At 35.5% G+C, this 19601-nt stretch overlaps 1 protein-coding gene and 1 long non-coding RNA gene across 4 annotated transcripts in view; one reads left to right on the top strand and one right to left on the bottom strand.

Annotated features, from left to right (window-relative positions):
• Nucleotides 1-19601, top strand: part of ZCCHC7 (zinc finger CCHC-type containing 7) — a 253514-nt gene that overhangs the window by 40965 nt on the left and 192948 nt on the right. The window lies entirely within an intron of this gene.
• The window catches only part of LOC132663204 (uncharacterized), a 77660-nt gene that overhangs the window by 38405 nt on the left and 19654 nt on the right, over nucleotides 1-19601 (bottom strand). The window contains exons 2-3 of the long non-coding RNA XR_009602975.3: nucleotides 18639-18812; nucleotides 14487-14606 (exon numbers count right to left, since the gene is read on the bottom strand). This is a non-coding gene — a long non-coding RNA (uncharacterized LOC132663204). The remainder of the gene's footprint in view (nucleotides 1-14486; nucleotides 14607-18638; nucleotides 18813-19601) is intronic.

Below are 19601 nucleotides of genomic sequence, written 5' to 3' on the forward strand. Positions count from 1 at the left end.
GTAGCATCAATGTATTTTACAAAACAGATTGAGAGAATTGGTCATTTTAGTGGGTTAAGTAAAGATTTGTTAAGAAAGCATTTATTGTAAGATTTTGAGTCTAAGTAATGTCCTTGGACAGAAACCTAATTAAAATGATAAAAGGAATGGATAATTATAGCTATTCCCCCTCCCCCACCCCTTTCTATTATGCCCCATATGTTCAAGGGTGCTAGAGTCCCAAGGAAGTTGTTTGGTATTAAGCATGTTAGCCCCACATTGGACGAGAATTTGTGGCAGGTCAAATTTGGTAAGGGAAAAGAAGAGAAACAAGTGCTTAAAAAAATATTTTGATTGTGGATGTTGGTGGTTAAGGAAAAGAGGATGTAGGGGAAATGTATAAAGAGTGTCTGGAGGCAATGTATAAGAGAGTAAGCATGTCTAACAGGTTTGCAAGTTACTTATATGACATTTCCCCCTTGAGACATATACTGCTTTGTTTTGTTTTTTAAATTGTAGAGAGAGAGCGAGCGCAAGCTGGGGAGACGGATGAGGCGGGGCGGGGAAGAGAGAGAGAGAGAGAGAATGAGAATCTTAAGCAAGCTTCACGATTACCATGGACCCTGACTCAGGGCTTGATCCCTTAGCTGAAATCAAGAGTCAGATGCTTAACCAACTGAGCCCCCCCGGGTGCCCTAGGTTTATCATGAATTTTATATTAATGAACATAATAGGTGCATGTATTTAGCTCATACGGGGACAAATATTTTCTCTTTTTGGAGTGGATTGACTAACATGTTGTTTATTACAAAGATACATAAATTATAAAATTACTCTGGTAGCCTTCCCCTCTTAATGATTTTCCTTAGAATCTGTCATTAGAAGAATGATTTTGTACAGAATGTATGAAAGATCAAGGAATATGGGGCAGCTTACAGTTGTTTACAACTTGGTTTGCAAATGGCAACAAAATATATTAGTTTGTCTGCTGAATAAAATTAAGCTTACTTTTCTTTCTGCAGCGTATTAATTGTATTATAGTATGCCACAGCCACTTTCAATGCAATCCTCCTAGTCTTGGAACAGCAGCCAATTCCAGGAATTAAGAGAATTAGGTTACTTTGCCTAGTGGCACAAAACATACCCAAGGTATTAAATCATTCATTGGCTTGTCTGTTTGGGGCACAATCAGAAATAAAGTTTAGAGATAAAAGTTGATTTGCATGCTGTTCACATTTATTCATACAACAACTTTAACAGGTATATTTTTCTATTTCTGTCTGACTCATGTAATCCTTTTTGAAACAGATTTTCAATTGCAGTTATGTCCAGAGGTGTAGAATTTTAATAAAATTTTAGGATGAAGACTAACTTCAGGATTCAACTACAATAACTTGATGCTATTGGCTATGAAAATATTTTAGTGTATGTTTAAAATACTGAAACAAATATTAAAAATATGTGCTTATCTAACTATATGTAGTTAGATGGCAATATGTTACTTAAAATTTTTGAATGATTTATTTATTATATTAAGTAATGTAACAAACCAGTTTGGTAGAGGAAGAAATGATTTCATTTGAACTTTAGTATTTCCAAAAAATGATGTCATTTTGTACTCCAAAAGTGACAGAAGCTACGATGAGGTGACAGTATGAGAGGACCTTTTAATTTTGTTGGGAGTGGAATTGGGTCAGCTGTTATAGCTGACATTAGTACTGTGTCTATAATTTTATGAAATTTGAGAGAAATTATTTAAATTTTTCACTCTCAAGCTCTGAGAGTCTTGCAGAAATCTTTGCCATTCTATTCCTGTAAGCTTTGCTATTGCATTTTGAAGCTACAAGAAGAGTATGGGGCTACATCTTTGGCTCTGCAGAATCTCTGATTTCCATTCTGTTCTAAAATATCCCAAGAATAAGGGGGGAGAAAATTGCTTTAGAATAAGCAGAAAGACACCAGGAGACCTAATTAATCCTTAGGGTCTCTGGCAAGTATGAAAAGGAGTAAAGATAAAGAATGCAGTAATTAATTAGAAATAACCTATTTGTAACAGGCTGGAAACTAATCTTAAAAAAAAAAATTAAACTTCTTCCAAATCAGTAGTATTTAAAGAGATTCTCTTAAACGTTAAACATTAGGGCCTGCTGTGGTATACCTTATATAGACTACTGCTTTTTTACCTCACTTTGACCTTTATGGCTGCCATACACCCAACTTGAAATATCTCATTGAAGCCTTTGGAAATAGTGTTTGAAGAATGTTGCAGCTGGAAGGATCTAAAATATCTAGGCCAGAATTTCCCAAATCTTGTTTTATGCCAGGATTTAACAGTATGTCCCCAGGCTCTACCCTGGACCTATTGAATTAGAATCTTTGTGGGTGAGACCCAGGATTCTGTTTTTTAACAAGTCCCCCAGTGTTAGGCTGGCACAGAATGATTGGAAATCACTGCTTCAAGGCCAGTGCTCTCATTTTCTAGATGAAAAATCGCAGGCTCAGAGGAGATAAGTGACATGTCAATCTGTATTCAGTTTGGTCCTTTTCTCTGCATGGCAGCTACAATTTACAGAGTATTTTGAGGTCAGATCATGATAGCTACAGAACTCCTTTAGTTGGTGGACCATGCTCAAATGCCTCTTTAGAGCTAGCACTTCTGCATGTGACCCTTCAAGACATTGTCATGGCAGACATTTCTTTTGCTATAGCAGTCAGACATTGAATCCTTGGCAGGAGAATGAATGATCCATGAATCTCTTCCTTCACATTAATATCCTATGACTGATAACAGATACTTTGGGATGTTGTGGAGATGTCTTTAGAAACTAGCTCTGAATAAAAACCTGTAAGTGAAGTGTCCTATACATGACTGTTAGCACAGTGGTACTTTTGTAAAACAACAACAACCAACTCTGTTAAGGTATAATCGACATACTGCACACATTCAAAATGTACAATTTGATAAATTTTGGTATATGTATACATATAGGAAGCCATTACTGTAATCAAGGTAGTGAACATATCCAAATCTTCATTCATTTCCTCTTACCCTTTGTAATCCTTGTCTCTTGCCTCACCATACCTTACTTCACCTCCACTGTCATAGTGGTTTAGTTTTGCTTTTTCTAAAATTTTATGGAAGTGGAATCATGTAGTAGGAACTCTTTTTGTTGGGGGGAAGAGAGCTGGCTTATTTTAGCCAGCATAATTATTTTCAGATTCAACCATAATATAGCAGTTATCAATAGTTATTTCTTGGTATTGCTTTCTATCTATTGTATGGATGGATATACCACAGTTTATCCATTCACCTGTTGATGGACTTTTGTATTGTTTCCAGTTTTTGTCTATTAAAAATAAAACTAAGAACATTGTAAAAGCCTTTATATGGACATATGCTTTCATCTTGAGTAAAAACCTAGACGTGAATTGGCTGAATCATATGGGTATGTGTATTGATTTTGATTCCTTATAACTTTATAGTTCCTGTAAAAATTACTTATTAGTTCTAGAAGTTTTAGAGTAGATTCTGTTGGATTTTCTGTTGTTGAACATGTCATCTGCAAATACAGTTTGACTTCTTTCCAATCTGGATGACCTTTTCTTTTCTCCTTATTGCCCTGAATAGAACCTCCAGTACAACGTGAGTAATTCTGGTGAGAGAATTGTCTGGTTACTTGTTACTGATTTTAAGGGGAAAGTATAGTGTTTCATCATTACATACACTGTTAGCTATAGGGTTTTTGTAGATACTTTTTAATGGATTGAAGAATTTCCTTCTGTTGTTTGCTAAGCACTTTTATCAGGAATGGATAATGGATTTTGTCAAATGCTTTTATGTGTTATATTGAGATGATCATGTGGTTTTTGTTAATATGATGAATTACATTAATTCATTAATTAATATTACTTTTAATTTCCAGTATAGTTAATGTACAGTATTATATTTCAGATGTACAATATAGTGATTTGACCATTCTGTACATTACTCGATGCTCATCATGATAAGTATACTCTTAATCCCTTTTACCTATTTTATCCATCCCCCCAACCCGTCTCCCATCTGGTAACCACCGGATCTCTATATTTAAGAGTCTAGTTCTTGCTTGTCTTTTTTTTCTTTGTTTTGTTTCTTAAATTCCACATAGAAGTGAAATTGTTTGGTATTTGTTTTCTCTGACTTATTTCATTTAGCATTTACCCTCTAAATTTGTTGTTGTAAATGGGAAGATTTCATTCTTTTTTATGGCTAATATTGTGTGTGTGTGTGTGTGTGTGTGTGTGTGTGTGTGTGTGTATGTGTATTGCATCTTTATTCATCTATTGATGGACACTTGGGTTGTTGATATATTTTGGCTGTTGTAAATAATGCTGCAATAAACATAGGGGTGCATATGTCTTTTCCAATTAGTGTTTTTGTGTTCTTTTTTTAAAAATAATTTTTTTGGGGTGCCTGGGTGGCTCAGTCGGTTGGGCGACCGACTTCGGCTCAGGTCATGATCTTGCAGTCGTGAGTTCGAGCCCCGCATCGGGCTCTGTGCTGACAGCTCAGAGCCTGGAGCCTGTTTCGGATTCTGTGTCTCCCTCTCTCTCTGACCCTCCCCTGTTCATGCTCTGTCTCTCTCTGTCTCAAAAATAAATAAACGTAAAAAAAAAAAAAATTAAAAAAAAATAATTTTTTTAATGTTTATTTTAGAGAGAGGGAGAGGGAGAACATAAGTGGGAGAAGGGCAGAGAGAGAAGGAAACAGAGGATCTGAAGTGGGCTTTGCTGACCACAGAGAGCCTGATGCGGGGCTCAAATTCACAAAAAGAGATCATGACCTGAGCCAAAGTTGGATGCTTAACCGACTGAGTCACCCAGGTTCCCCAGAGTTTTCATATTCTTTGGGTAAATACCCAGTAGTGGAATTACTAGATCATGTATGGTAATTCTAATTTTAATTTTTTGAGGAACTTTCATACTGTTTTCCACAGTGGCTACACCAGTTTGCATTCCTACCAAGTGTTCCTTTTTCTTCACATCTTTGTCAATACTTGTTGTTTCTTGTCTTTTTTGTTTTAACCATTCTGACAGGTGTGAGGTGTATCATTGAGGTTTTGATTTGCATTTCCCTACTGATGAGTGATATTATTTTTTCATGTGTCAGCCATCTGGATGTCTTTGGAGAAATATCTGTTCATGTCTTCTGCCCATTTTTAGGTGGATTATTTGTTTTTTGGGTGTTGAGTTATATAACTTCTTTATATATTTTGGATACTAACCCTTTATTGGATGCAGCAGATATCATCTTCATTTAGTAGGTTGTCTTTTTGTTTAACAGAAAGGTTGTGCAGAAGCATTTTATTTTGATGTAGTCCTGATAGTTTATTTTTGCTTTTTTCCCTTGCCTCAGGAGACATAGCTAGAAAAATGTTATTATGACTGATGTCAGAGAAATTACTGCCTGTGCTCTCTTCTAGGATTCTTATGGTTTCAGGTCTCACATTAGGTCTTTAATCCATTTTGATTTTACCTTTGTGTATGGTGTGAGAAAGTGATCTAGTTTCATTCTTTTTTATGTAGCTGTCCAGTTGTCCCACCACCATTTGTTGAAGAGACTATCTTTTTCCCATTACATATTCTTGCCTCCTTTGTCCTAGATTAATTGAACATATAATCATGGATTTATTTCTGGGCTCTCTATTGTGTTCTCTTGATCTGTGTGTTTATTTTTCTGCCATACTAAACTGTTTTGGTTACTATAGCTTTGTAGTATATCTTGAAATCTGGGATTGTGATGCTTCTTACTTTGTTCTTCCTTTTCAAGATTGCTTTGGCAACTCAGGGTCTTTCATGATTGCATACAAATTTTAGGATTATTGTTCTAGTTCTGTGAAAAATGCTATTTGTATTTTGATAGGGATTGTATTAAGTCTGCAGATTGCTTTATATAGTATGGACATTTTAACAATATTTGTTATTCTAATACATGAGCATGGGATATCTTTCCATTTGTGTCATCTTCAATCATTGTTCTATAGTTTTCAGAGTATAAGCCTTTCACCTCGTTGGTCAAGTTTATTCCTAGGTATTTTATTGTAAATGGGATTGTTTTCTTAATTTCTCTTTCTGCTACTTCATTATTGTATATAGAAATGCAACAGATTTCTGTATATTGATTTTTTAAAAATTTTTTCTTGTACCATTTATTTATTTTTGAGAGAGAGAGAGAGAGAGGATGAGAATGAATGTCAGCAGGGGAGGGGCGGAGACAGAGGGAGACACAGAATCCGAAGCAGGCTCCGGGCTCTGAGAGGTCAGCACAGAGCCCCACGTGGAGCTCGAACTCACAAGCTGTGAGATTGTGACCTGAGCCGAAGTCGAACTCATGAGCTGTGAGCTGTATATTGATTTAGTATCCTGCAATGTGACTGAATTTATCAGTTGTAGTATTTTTTTGGTGCAGGCTCTGGGGTTTTCTATATAGAATATCATGTCATCTGCAGATAGTGAAAGTTTTCCTTCTTTACCGATTTGCATGCCTTTTATTTCTTTTTCTTGTCTGATTGCTGTGGCTAGGACTTCCAGTACTATGTTGAATAAAAGTGGTGAGAGTGGATATTTAATTGATTTTTTAAAAATATTAAAGCACCCTTTCTTCCTAGCAACAACCACACTTGGCCATGTGTGGTTTTTTATGTATTGGTGAATTCAATCTGCTAAAGTAATGTTTAGAATTTTTGCATATATATTAATGAAGGATATTTGTCCATAGTTTTCTTGCAGTTCTTTATTTGGTTTTGGTATCTGAGTAATGCTGACCTCATAGAAATAGTTGGGAAATATTTCCTTCTCTTATACTTTCTGAAAGAGTTTATGAAGGATTGATATTACTTCTTTCTTAAATATCTGGTAGATTTAACCAGTGAAACCCATCTGGGCCTTCAGTTTTCTTCATGGGAAGTTTTTAAACTACAAATTCAATCACTTTAATAGACCTAGAACAACTCAGGTTATTGGTTTGTTCTTTAATAAATTTTAGTGGGTCTTGTTTTCCAAAGATTTTTAAAAATATGTTGCTGAGTTTATTGGCATAGAGTTCATAATATTCCTTTATTATCTTTATAATATGTATGAAGTCTCTAGTGACATCACCTCTCTCATTTTTTTTTTTAAATTTTTTGTTTTTTACATTTATTTATTTTTTGAGAGACCTAGAGCACAAGTTGGGGAGGGGCAGAGAGAGAAGGAGACACAGAATCCAAAGCAGGCTCCGGGCTCCAGGCTCCGAACTGTGAGCACAGAGCCCATCGTGGGTCTCAAGCCCACAAACCGTGAAATCATGACCTGAGCCGAAGTCGGACGCTTAACTGACTGAGCCACCCAGGCGCCCCTCATTTCTTTTTATACTTCCTGGTCTGTCTAGCTTGAGAGGCATTACTTTTATGGATCTTCTCAGAAAACCTGCTTTTGAGTTTTTTGGTTTCTTTGTGTTTTGTTTTTGCCTTTTTAAAATATGTTTTTAATTTTTTGTTTTTATTTTGATCTTTATTGCTTTCTTCCTTTTTTTTTAGAATTTATTTATTTTTGGGGCACCTAGGTGGCTCAGTTGGTTGAGTATCCAGTTCTTAATTTCGGCTCAGGTCATTATCCCAAGATCATTGTGACCGAGCCGTGTGTTGGGCTCCACACTGAGTGTGGAGCCTACCTAAGATTCTCTCTTCTCTTTCTCTCCCTCTGCCCCTCTTCCCCATTTGCTGTCTCTCTAACAATTAAGAAAAAAAAATTATTTTCAAGCAATCTCTACATCCATCATGGGGCTCAGACCCACAGCTCTGAGATCAAAAGTCACATGCTTTTCTGACTGAGCCAGCCAGGCACTCCAATCTTTATTATTTTCTTTTTTTCTGTTTGCAGTGGGTATTATTTCCTTTTAATTTTCTAGTTTCTTAAGGTGGAAGCTAAGGTTGATTTGAGACCCTTCTTTTAGTGCTGTGAATTTCCCCCTAAGTTTTATTTTAACAGCATCCCTCAAGTTTTGGTATGTTGCATCTTCATTTGCTCTCTGTTCAAAATATATTCTAATTTCCTTTGTGATTTCTTTTTTGAAGTATGTTAATTTCCATATATTTTGGTATTCTAATTTAATACATTGTATTTAAATGACATACTTTGTCAGACTTAAATCCTTGTATTTTGTGGAATCTTGTTTTATGGTCCAGAATATAGAATATCTTGGTAAATGTTCTTAGATAATTCCATTAGGACAAATTTGGAAAAACTTTAGCCATTATTCCAATTTTTAAAAAATATTTCTCCCCACCTTGTATATTCCCGTTGTACATGGTGTTAAGTTGCTTGGTGTTATCTGACAGTTCACTCATGCTGTTTTCATTATTAATTCTTTTTTTTCTGTTTTATTTTAGATTGTTCTTACTGCTGTGTCTTCAAGTTCACTAATCTTTTCTTTTACAAATCTAATCTGCCACTAATTCCATCGTGTGTGTGCGCGCGCGCATGCGTGTGTGTTGTGTTTTGTTTTGCTTTGCTTAAGTAATATTACTTAAGCCCAAAGTGAGGCTTGAACTCATGACACCTAGATCAAGAGTCTGTACAAACTAAGCCAGCCAGGTGCCCCTCCATTATGTTCTTAATCTGAGATATTGTAGCTTTCATTTCCACAAGTTTTATTTGAATCTTTTATATCTTCCAGGTCTGTACTTAATTTTTTGTACATAAGGAATACAGTGATTACAACTGTTTTAATGTTCTTGTTTCCTGATTTTCACATCTGTGTCAAGTCTGAGTTGGTTTCAATAGATTGATTTTTCTCCTCATTATGAGTCATTTTCCTGATGCTTTGCATGCCTTTCCAATCTGATTAGGTGCCAGACGTTAATTTTAACTTGTTTGGTGCTGATTATTTTTATGTTCCTATAAATATTCTTGATCTTTGTGCTGGGACAAAATGAAATTACTTTGCAATTGTGTGATCTTTTTGAGTTTTGCTTTTAAGATTTGTTAGTTGGGAACAGGGAAGTTTGGTCTAGGGCTAATTATTCTCCACCACTGAGGCAAGGCTCTTCTGAGTGCTCTGCCTAGCACCCTATGAATTGTGAGATTTTGTAGCCTGACCAGTAGAAGGAAACAGGCATTATTCCCTCCCTGTTTGAGTGCCTACTGCTGTTTTATCCAATTCTTTTAGGTGGTTCTTTCCCCAACCTCAGATAGTTTTCTTACATCTGTGTGGAATATACTCTGCTAAATACTCAGAGACACCCCTTAGAGATCTGTGTGATTGTTTCCTCTTCATTACTTTATCTTTTGAACTTATCTGCCTTGATCTCCCTGGGCTCTCAGCTCTTTCTTTTATAAACTCTTGGTATTTGTCAGGGTCTGCCTGGGTTCCTACTTTCTGTGCTGTGGCATGGAAACTCTCTCAAGGCAATAAACTAGGGCAGTGGTAAGGTTCACCTACCTGTCTCTCAGGGATTTTATTGTCCTTTATTGCCTGACATTTAGTTTCTTATCTTTTTTTTTTCTTTTTTATTCTTTTTTTTAAACATTTATTTATTTTTGAAGGTAGAGAGACAGAGCACGAGTGGGGGAGGGGCAGAGCACCAGTGGGGGTGGGGTGGGGCAGGGAGAGAGAGGGAGACACAGAATCCGAAGCAGGCTTCAGGCTCTGAGCTGTCAGCACAGAGCCCAACGCAGGGCCCGAACTCATGAACCGTGAGATCGTGACCTGAACTGAAGTTGGATGGTTAACCGACTGAGCCACCCAGGCACCCCTGACACTCAGTTTCTTAAACACTGTTGTTGGCTATGTTTTGTCTGTTACCTTTTCTTTATTTCTTTTTGTTGGTTTCAGTTGGGCTGGTAAATCTGATCAGAACCCTGTTTATTTAGTTGGATGTAGAAGCCTGGTACTCACTCTTGATTTGTGTGTAGTAGTTTCTTGTAGACTGTTACATTTATATCCCAAAAGGCTTATGTGTTTGGATGCCAAAAATCTTAGTTTTAAATCTGCTTATTGGGGAAATGGAGGTTTACTTTACATTTGGGATCTCCTTATATTTTGGCATATTCTGGCATACTCAGGATGTCTTCCATGATGCCTAGTAAAATTAATTACATAAACAAAATGCTCAGTATGTATTTGTGGATTCAGTCTAATAAGTTAGTTTCTAAAGGGTTAGATCCTTACTATATCCTGAGACATCATTCTAATCCTTTGCACTTTGTGTAGCAGTTCTTTCAACTGTTGAAAGATCTAATAAGTTCCTGTTATGTTATTGTGTTAAGCAATAGTTTGTTCTTAATGGTAAATGAACTGGAACGTCTACCTGTAAGTTCCTCTGTTCATCAGGAAACAAAATATAAGGATCCTGCTGATAGCAGATTTTAAAATGTCTCTATTAGGCTGTAATCTATTTTTATGTTCTTTTTTAAATTTAATCCCAACTCGGGAAACCATCCCATTGCCGTGAGGAAGGCATTCATTTGTTGACAAAAATTCTGATATTCTGGCATAAGCTTTTTCTAAAAACACACATATCTTATTGTAAGTACAAGACTAATTATTTCACTAGGGAGACCTTCCTAGTGGGGTTGAGTTGTCATCCTACGAGATGCTTGTGAGACTTGTAAGACTCCTACCGGTTTTGCCAGACATGTATCTGCCAGCTCCTCTGACCTAGATGGAACTCCAGTGGGAATTTCATTATCGATGCTTGATTTTAAGTCTGATTCCCCTGTATTCCAACATTGCTGTGATTTAATGGTCTTCGGCAGTTCTTTAATATAAGCTTGCTATTTTTTTTAACTCATTGTCTAATGACTTTTTAAAATGAGGTTATTGTTTCTGAAGAATATGTTTTTATTGTGTGTATGTACGAACATTACTTTGAATACAAAACGATGATAAAATTCCTAACTTCTGAATCCTACTTTTCAGTTCTTTTAATTATTGCTGTGTTCTTTTTGAAAAATTTTGAGGGAGTAGAGTATGGAGCAGAAGTCACTGTGGCCCCTGATCTGTCAGTTTGTTTGGTTCTACCTTCCTGGTGCCCTGTTAGTTTTACCTTTCTTGCCAAGTTTAATGAGCATATTGGTAGTAGCAGTTTTTCTGATGTCTCTGTCAGCCTAGTATGTAAATTTGTCATTTTGAGCAGTTGATAAATTAAGAATAAATTTATGTCAGATATACTCACAATTTCTTTCCTAAGAATTATTTAATGTGTTTATTAGCCAAATAAAAAAGGCTACAAATTTAACATTTCTAATTGAATTGTCCATTTCAGATTACATTACATATGCCTCTAGCTTTGCCAGTTCTGTTTGGTTAAGGTCTCTTTTTGCCTGAAGTGAGGAGTTTAATCTGGCTATTCACCTTTGTAAAGAGTGAAGCATGTATTTTCCACCAGTTGTCTTATAAAGATGTCTTTGATAGAGGTGTGCACACTTAAAAAAAATTAAAGCGGATAGGTGCCTACCACTCTTCTCAAGCAGGAATAAAAACAAAAACACTTGGGGAGGAGGAGATTTAAGATTATAAATGTTAAGTATTGTCATGTAGGTCTGACTTTTTTATGGAGTTAAATGTTTCTTAAAAATGAATTTTTGAGATTGTAAAATCTCATTGATTAAAAAAGCTTATAAATTATCTGATGTTATTTGGTGATATTAAAGGTAGATGTGATATTACTTCTATGGTTATTTAGGAAACAGTCATTTTTAAGAGATGTATGCTAAAATATTTTATGTATAGTCCTCATGGAGTGGAAGTAGATTGTTGGTGGTAGAGAGAATCAGGTGGCAGAATTCTAGCTCCTACATATTGTATTGCTGTTGAGTTGTTAGCATATTTGTAAATGCTGTGTTTAAAGTCATGTGGATTTTAGTAATAGACAAAATTGTAAAGTTAATGCAGGCCTCTATTTGGCATCCTCTTGAGAGACCTCTTCTTTGGAGACCCTTTATTTTTCTATTAATGATATTCAGTTCCTCAACCAGAGGACTGAGTTCTACAGACTAGTAACTAATAAGTTTTTCTAATGTCTTGGCTTATAATGGCTTCAGAGGTTCCCTTTTGAATATTATTTATATTTGATTCACAGGAATGAATTTTTTCAGGTAGAAAAATTATTTTAGGATGGGTACATTCCCATTTTCTCTTAAATCATACCAGTAAGTTGCCGTTTACTTTGTGGGTGATGTTGACCTGGTTGATTACCAGATTCATTAAATCAAAGACATATATACACTTAGTTGTTTAATGATGTGATACTTCCATTTTATCAGCCTTTTGTCTCTTAAAGTTCTAATGTACCTTCTGTATCAGATAGTTTAATGAGTAATATAGTTTAATGAGTAAATGAGTAAATGAGGATTAGAAACAAACCACATGGAGAACAAGATGTTGTGTACCTGTTGTTTTCACTGATTTGTTTTTCTCTTTTCTGTTCTTACTGTTTCATCTATCATCTCTGTGCAGATAATTCAAAAATCTGAGTTACAGTTATGACCCTCCAATTGTTCCTTTGAGATTGCCCCATTTGGGTGTCTTAAAGTTATCAAAAACGCAGCTCAGCTCATTGTCTTTTAAACTAGTCTTATAGTACGTTGTCCTAAATATGTCAGTAGTGCCATCATGTCCCTAGTCACTCAGGAAAATCATAAGTTACTATACACATTTATGAGAATGCTTTAATAGTATTCATCTATTAATTCAGTAAACATTTCTTGAACTACTACTATATGCAAGGAACTGGAGGTACTACATAGATAAAGAAGATAGCTGTCAAGGAATTTGTAATAATGTTGGGTAGAGACAAATAAAACACTGTGCAACTGATTACTAAGCACTGTGGCTAATGTTCCCACAGAGAGGGGGAGGCACCTTCCTAAGGATGCAGTATAGGGAGGAAAGTAGGAGAAAAGCTTGGGTTACATTTTTTAAAGACCACATAATTGTACAATAATGTCAGCTTGGGAGAAATGTTCAGAGGCATGAATTTTTCAGTAAATAATTTGTCAGTATATGAAGTTTTAAAGAATGATGCATTTTTTTTTTTTGATGTAGCAGTCTAATGAAATTATCCGAAATCAAGAAAAAGCTTTATATATAAAAGATTTGTTTGTATAAATCTTTTTATTTTGATTTAATTGTAGGTTCACATGCAATATGAAGAAATAACAGATCATGTATACCATTTACTCCTTTCCCTAGCAGTAACATCTTCCAGAACTATAATGTGATATCGCAGTCAGGATATGGATAATGATACAGTCAAGATACAGAGTAACTTTGTCACACAAGGATCTGTTATTGTGTTGGTCTTTTATAGTCCTCTTTTCCTGTGACATCCCTGACCCCCGGCAACCACTAACATGTTCTCCATTTATACGTTTTTGTAACTTCAAGAATATTATGTAAGTGGAATGAGACCGTGTGTGACCTTTTAGGATTGGCTTTTTCCAGTCCCTGCAATGCACCCAAGTTGTGTATATTTTTGTTACTGTTTATTGCTGAGTTGTATTCCCAGATATGGATGCACACAGTTTAACCATTCACCTGCTGAAAGACAGCTGGATTGTTTCCAGTTTTTGGCTGTTATGAATAAAGCTGCTGTGAACATTCATGTACATGTTTGTATGAACCTAAGTTTTCATTTTTGTGGGATAAATGCTCAAGAGTTCAGTAACTCGGTTGTACAGTAGTGTGTAATTTTTTAAGAAACTGCCAACCTTTTCCATAGTAGTTGCACCATTTTACATTTCTGCCAGTACTTAAAAGTACAAAGGATGTATTTGTTATTTCTAAAAATAACAAAACGAGGTGTTCCTGGTGGCTCTGTTGATTAAGTGTCTGACTTTGGCTCAGGTCATGATCTTGCAGTTCACCCCATTAGGCTCTCTGCTGCCAGGGCAGAGCCTGCTTAGGATTCTCTCTCTCCCTCTCTTTTTGCCCCCTCCCCCTCAAAAATAAATAAACATTAAAAAAATAAAATAAAATAGGGGCACCTGGGCGGCTCAGACAAAGCATCCGACTTTGTCTCAGGTCATGATCTCACGGTTCATGAGTTTGAGCCATGCATTGGGCTCTCTGCTGTCGGCACAGAGCCTGCTTCAGATCCTCTGTTCCGCCTCTCTCTGCCTACTCATTCTCATTCTCTCTTTCTCTCTCAAATATAAATAAGAACAGTTACCAAAACAAAAACCAAAAACAAAAACAAACCATTAAAAAATAAAATAAAAATAACAAAACAACATAAATATCTACCAAAAATGTAATAATTATTGATTATATATCTGTAGCATAGAATACTCTGTGGGTCATTAGAAATTTTTATATAGTGTTTTTTGTTATTATCGGAAAATAGTTATCTTCAGTAAAAAAGCAGAATCTAAAATACTATTACCTCAAGTAATAAATGCATAGAAAATAGAAAAATAGTTCATAATTAATAATTAGAATAGAAAATGTTTATGATAAGTATCTGTTGAAGGATATTTGTATTTACCTTGGTTCTTCTGCCATTCCTAACAGCTGATGGTACCATTTAGGAACAAAAGAGGAAGAGAATATATTCTTTCCTAAATAATGCTTGATTATGGCACTATCAAAGAGCTTGGGGTATTCACTGTCAAGGAAAACAGCTTTTCATTAAAGTCAATATAACAACCTTAAGAATACCTAATCCTATGATTTACTGCTATAGTCAGGGTACTTGATCCAGTCTGTTTTTCTTATCATCCCACCATGGGAATATATAAATGTCCTCATTCTTTAAAGTTCTTTTCTTTTCTCCATACATATGTGAAAATATATGTATAGACTGTAACTGACTTGGAACTGCATCTCTGAGCTGAGGACTCTTGCTTATTTTTCTGTTCGACAGCTCTATCCTTCATTTCCTGTGATTTTCAACACCCTTTTTGCTTCTGCTAGTTCAGTCCTTCTCCTGGAAGTTCTTCTCTCCATTTTTGAGCCTGTGATCCCATCTCTCACAAAACTATTTTGTATTTTCCATTATGGGTAAATAGAATTGTCTGTCTTGCAGACACCACTTTCCGAGCACCCTTTCCACCCTTTCCACTAAATTCCGCCAGTATTTAATATTAAATAAATTTTAAAAAGTAATTTCTTACTTTTGTTTAAATACTGTTGTTGTAATCACTGTTTTTCTGTCTTTTATTGAAAATGTAAAGTATTAGGTTGAATCATGTGAAACTGATGTAGTGGTTGCATATGGCAATTTCATATTCCTTACATGAATATCTCTTTAGCTTTATGGGTTAAATACCCTTACTACATTAGCCTGAAAACTCAGCCACCCATTCCATAGATTGTTGCTTCAGTGCAAAAATGAGCACCGAGTTGTTTGTTTGTTTTTTTTTTTTTTTTTTGGACATCTGTTATCTATGTAGTACATTTCATTTTTCTTTTCTCTATTTTTTTCTCTCATTGTTTTATTTTATTTTTAAATACGAAATTTATTGTCAAATTGGTTTCCATACAACACCCAGTGCTCATCCCAACAGGGAGCACCGGGTTTTAAATAACAATCTGTCACTGTTTTGGGGAATATAGAACATTTTTATGTTGGTGGTTTAGTATCTAGCCTTTTGTAGTCTTCATCTTGGTATAGGCATAGTTTTCAACAGTAATGCTTCTAAGTGTCATTCACTACCTTCTGCCTCTGTGTTTAATCTGCCAGTGTTCAAATAACATTGCAGTGTCCCTGAGTTATAGAGTTCTTTTAAACCAAAGCCATCTGTGGGAAGAACCGAAGAGACATAAGAAATGTAAACCCCAAACAGTGCAGTATAGCTCTGAGTGCTCTAACAGGAGAATGCTTCACCTTGTGCTGCTGCTACAGTCATTACAGAGCTAAGGCCTTGGGCCAGTCTTTCTCTCCATGTTGGCTCTGTGTTGGGACAACCCAGAGAATTTTAAAACGCTGATGTCCAGGAATAGTGATTAAATTGGGGCCTGGGCAATCATATTTTTAAAAGCCACCTCTCTTTGATTCTAATGGTCAGTTTAAGTAGAGAGCCTCTGTTTTGGACCAATTTTGAAAGCAGAGTCAGGCCAGAAATATCTACTGACTCAGAAAAATCACTGTAGTGACTCAAAGGCTAATCTTGGTGCAGTATGGGAAATACACCTGGATTGTTTTTTATTATGTTTTTCCCCTGCAAGTTACATCTAAAGAGGTAGCTGTTAAAATGGTCATTTTCTTTTTTTCTTGTTTTGTTTTGTTTTGTTTTGTTTTGTTTTTTAATGGTCATTTTCAACAAGAATAGCAGTATGTCATTAATAGAGTTTAGAAAAGTATAAATGCAGATTTTGTGAAGGCTGAGGCTAACTTAAAACACAGTGATAAGACAGGTGGTCAAGACTGTCAGCAGCAGCAGTGGTAAGTCATGTTGATGGCATTTTCACTTGATGAGATGTGATGAGAATGTCACATTATCTTTGTGGTCTTCCTCCATAAAACCCATAACCCTAGCCTAACTGTGAGGAAAACAGACAAATCCCAACCGTGGGTCATTTTGCAAAGTACCTAATCAGTACTCAAAATTGACAAGGTCATCAAAAAAAAAAAAAAAAAAAAGGAAGGAAAGTCTGAGAAACTCATAGCCAAGAGGAGCCTAAGAAGACATGACAACTAAATGTAATGTGCTATCCTGGATGGTATCCTAGAATGGAAAACAAATAAAAAGTAATCTAAATAAGAATACAGGTTTTAGGGGTGCCTGGGTGGCTCAGTCGGTTGAGTGACCGACTTCGGCTCAGGTCATGATCTCACAGTTTGTGAATTCAAGCCCCGCGTCAGGCTCTGTGCTGACAGCTCGGAGCCTGGAGCCTGCTTCCGATTCTGGGTCTCCCTCCCCCTTTGCCCCTCCCTCCCCATCTCGTGCTCTGTCTCTCTCTCTGTCTCAGAAATAAACATAAAAGAAAAATTTAAAAAAAAAGAATACAGGTTTTTAGCTAATAATAAGGAATCAATATTGGTTCATTAATTTTGACAAATGTGCCATACTAATGTTACATGTTACTTTAACAGGGGGACCTGGTATGGGGCACATAGGAATTTTGTTATCCTCACAATTTTTCTGTGAACCTTGAACTCTTCTCACCCTAACCAGTAATTTAGTGACAATGATGCCTTGATAGTTAAGATACCATGCTGATGAGTGTATGATTTCTAGCTAGCTGTATTTATTAGCCCCATGACAGGTTACGGATATGTCCGTCCAAATCCATCACTCCTAATAGAAAAGCAGCATAGATTCACACCATAAAGAGTAGAAGAGTAATAATTATATCTTTGTAATTTAGAGCACATTCCAGTGTTGCATACTATTTCTACCACTACCCCCCCCCCCCACCAGAAAACAAAAGAAAGAGAAGAAAAGAGAAAAGGTAAAACTGAAAGAAAGAAGGAAGGCAAGAGGAAAAGTAGAAAGAAAAGAAAGAGAAAAGAGAAGGCACATTGGTTGGCACACATGTCTGTGTAGATTGAAGGTTGTAAGGATAAAACCAAATCCTAAATAAGAGGTAAAAGATGTAAGTTGGTATTGGTACATGATGTTGGAATAATTCACAATGTTATAAGCAGTGGTAATTAAGTTTAGCTGTTGCAGCGAAAGTATTTGAGTTGACAGGTATTAAGCAGTGAAAGTAAATTTTAGGTTTCTGTGGAAAGAAACTACTGACAGCTGTAAGATTTTTTTGGATGTCTGTGAAAACAAATGTTGAAGGTGTGTTAGAAATGTTAACATTGTCGTGTAGGGGAGCATAAGTGGCTAAAATGGACTGGGCTTTTTATAAATAGGGTGAGTTGACTGTTTTTGTGTATGAAATTAATGATCTTTATACCAATGAGTGAAGTAAGTCATTTTATTTTGCAAAAGCAGTGTAATGTTTTTTTATCTACAATTTCTTGATAAAGTGTTTTATTTACCTTTCTCCTGTTTGACCATCATATTCTTGGTAGTATGTGGTCCTTGTTTCTTTGCCTTTGCTGTGATGTAATTTGTTTTTGCCTTAGCCTGGGGTGTATCTTGATCTTCAAAATAACTAGGCATGCCATTTACATGAAACAGATAAGCATACACATGTAAATCTTCATTGATTCTCTGAGAGGTGGTGTGTGTTTTTTCCTTTTTCTTTTAAAAAATATTTATTTATTTATTTTTTGGCTGGCAGCCTTAATAATGTTTTCATAAAATATGATGGATTTATAAATCTGTTTAACATGCCTTTCCCTTTTTGTCTTAGTGCTTTGCTTCTAAGTTGCAGATGCAGTGGCTGAACAATACGCTGTGTGGTGTGACAGGTAAATTTCCCAATTTACCTGCCGTAATAGTGTGCTGTGTAATGCTATTCAATCATCTCTGAATTTTACTTGCCTGATTAGTTGAGTGAAGCAGATTTTCAATTTAAATGTAACTTCATCTGCTTGATTAAAAATGTAACAGAACATTATCTGCTGCAAATAAATTTCAGTGGAAGAGATGATTTTGCCTGTTTAAAAATAACATCTGTTTATATTGGCTGGAAGCAGACGATTAATACTTCTCTAATTTCGAGGTTTACCAGTCCAGCTCACCTGTCTCTTTGCATGGATAGTTGAAATTGATGGCTGTCGAGTATAAACATTTACCTGTTGATGTTTAGTTGATGGATTTCTTTTTTAAGGATAATACAGAATCCCATCATTGGGCATTCATTTATTTGCTGCTCATCAAGATGATTGACAGTTTTGCCAACAACATGGAAAAAGGATCTTCCTTCATGATGCATACGAGAAAAATTTTACCCCTCAGTGATGAGTGCCCTACAGAAAAACAGATTTTTGTGAATTCTTTTTCATAGTTGGTATTTATTTGAATTCTGAGTTTAGAGTCCATGAGTATAAATTTCAGTCAAGTGTGTAGTAAATGAGGGTAGGTAGTACTCCCTACTGGCATCTTTCATCACCTGATTATGTGTGTAGGCTGTAAGGACAAGAGGGAGAAAGATAGGAAAAACCAAAAAGGTTATTTTTTTTTCCCAGCGCTTAGCATAGTGTTAGGCGTGTAGTAGACCACTCAGTAAATATTTATTGAATTTGACTTAAATATCAGGAGGAGGGTATATTTGATATACTACAAATATAACAAACTAGATTTAGTTGGCTTAAATAATTTAAAATCATAGTAAAGAGAATTATAGAATAAGAGTTTGTCCTCTCTTTTTTTAATGAAAACTTTCCTTGTGGAGTTTATTAGAAGTACGTTTTTAAATGCAGAATTCTCCCATAAGTATCCTCTAGAAAAAAAAAAAAAAGACATTGTTCACTGTTAATTTTCCTGATAAGTAAAATTGAGTTAAAAAATAGATGTAAAAAATATAACACTAGGAAAACAGCAGTACAATTTGGTGGGTTTTAGTATATTTAGCACATAGTGTAAACAGTATTTGTTTCTCAAAAATTGGTATAGTTCCCCAATTTCAAAAAAATACTGTCTTCTGTTTTTGAATGCTGTATTTATTTTGGCAGCTTATTCTGAACATGTCACTTACTTATAAAGGAATAATTTTGTATTATTTTGGTAACACTTTTGTTCTTTATCATAAAGCAAAC

This window comes from Panthera onca, chromosome D4 (assembly GCF_046562875.1).
Source record: "Panthera onca isolate mPanOnc1 chromosome D4, mPanOnc1 haplotype 2, whole genome shotgun sequence".
Taxonomy (NCBI): Eukaryota; Metazoa; Chordata; class Mammalia; order Carnivora; family Felidae; genus Panthera; species Panthera onca.